The sequence below is a fragment of the Zerene cesonia genome, chromosome 6 (assembly GCF_012273895.1).
Source record: "Zerene cesonia ecotype Mississippi chromosome 6, Zerene_cesonia_1.1, whole genome shotgun sequence".
NCBI classification, from domain to species: domain Eukaryota; kingdom Metazoa; phylum Arthropoda; class Insecta; order Lepidoptera; family Pieridae; genus Zerene; species Zerene cesonia.
Window position 1 is genome coordinate 302,262 of NC_052107.1, and position 1,987 is coordinate 304,248.

The 1,987-nt window shown below is 33.4% G+C and overlaps 1 non-coding gene across 1 annotated transcript; it reads right to left on the reverse strand.

Annotated features, from left to right (window-relative positions):
- Positions 1–1,055: 1,055 nt before the first annotated feature.
- On the reverse strand, positions 1,056–1,129 carry Trnai-aau. Its single transcript has one exon. It is a non-coding gene; the product is annotated as a tRNA-Ile (tRNA).
- Positions 1,130–1,987: the final 858 nt, after the last annotated feature.

The window sequence follows — 1,987 nt, forward strand, 5'->3', positions numbered from 1 at the left end:
CCTAAATCTTTATAAAGAACTTACTGACAATAAGGCAAATCCGCTAGCAGTCAAGTAGCAGTACAATACAAAGGTTACGACGCGTCATTATAGCAAACGTTGATTGCGCGCGTAATTACGCAGGGCCAAAACTGAATTATATTTTTACGAGGCGAGTGTTTCACGCTATTATTGTCAGTCGTTTTGTCACGTTTATGAATTGACACCAAATTGCTGGTCAATTGTTTCGGCTTTAGATAGGGCTGAAAGTCTTTTAAAAATACATTTTTTAGAAAAAAGGTTTATGTGTGGAGGGAGTTACAGATTCTAAAATCTGGTAAAATGTAAAAATATTCGTATCAAACACAAAAATTATGGTCACAATCAATTGAAACTGAGTTATTGTGTATTAGAGCCAAAAAATATACAGTCGATCTGAACCTTCTCCGTTTCCGGGAACGTCGGTAAAAATTTATATCACATGAAATTAGAATCATATAGAAACTAAGAAAGAAAATACAATTTTTTGGTTTATAATAATTTTATATAACTCCTCAAATCTGTGTTTAAATAAACAAAAAGTATTAATTTTAAAAATAATCTACAAAATATAAAAATAATTAATCAAAAGAACGTCTAAACAATAGGTAATCAGTAATTACCAACTACTAACTCATTAGTGTTTGTTGCGATCGGGAAATACGTGATTCGCGCGCTTTTCCACAGATAATAACAAATCCACAGATAATAAATACAGATTATACAGCAGATATTAGAGCTAAAGACTGTTTGTGGTGTGGATTTACGTTAATTGTAACAAGTTCACCTAATTTTGTTTTATTGTCTGAGATTAGATGATTATTATTCATGAGTATTGAATTTATTTATAGCTGCCATATCTTAATTCTATGGAATGTTATAACCAATTAGTTTTGAAAAAAATAATACTAAAAGACAACATAGAACATACAAGATAGAAACTAGACGAATGTGATCTTGGTATAATACTAAGCATTAATAATATACAAATAACAGAAAATGTATTTAAATAGGAATAAAAATATATAAAAAGGTAATGGCCCATGAGGGGATCGAACCCGCGACCTTCGCGTTATTAGCACGACGCTCTAACCAACTGAGCTAATGGGCCGACGCACCAGATGCTGAAATTGAAGTTAACATATGACCTCGACTCAAATTTAACTTGAATAATAAATTCTGAACCAAACCGCTCTCAAAAACTGTTATTATTTTTTTTAGGTATGATGCTACATAAAAAAATCACGTTTTCTAATAAACGTTTTATAGAAAGCAAAAACATACTATCGTATGCAACAAAGCTGGTAATTATGCCTGTATAGTTCTGAGTTCCACACTGAGGACATGTTGTAAGCTAGATTCTCAGGTGAATAGTCTGTTTATGTCAGCATTTAGCAATAAATCAATCAGTTTTGCAGAGGGGTGGTTGGGCTGGATTTAGAAGCGGAGTTGGTATGGAGAGGTTCGGAAAACTACTGATATGGAACAAGAAGCTTTAGAGTCGGCTGGATTTTAGTTTCAAAGACATAATGGCATTAGATGATATGAGGTATGAGAGCCCTGTAAATTTAAATATGAATTCAGTGGTTGAAATTAAGATATGTGAAGTATTATTCCATGCACATTTCGCATAAATAAAATATATCTGGTTGTATTTTTGATATATCTTAGGAAAGCTCACAAAAATAAATTTCGTGTCTCAACAGATGATAAGATTATTTATATACCAATAAGCGTATTTATAATGTTTTAAATTCACAGATTAAATTATAAAAAACTGAAAGAAAAGTTGCATGCAGCTCCATGGTTTTCTAAATCTGGTGCGTACTGCGTGTCGAGTGGCGCGGATGTCAAACTGACGTGGATAGTTGTCCGACCAGCGTGACGTCACGGGCCGACATCGGCTAAGTCGAGCCGTTTCGGGCTTGACAAACATGCATTGTGAAATTTGCGAACGAAATACGGGGAA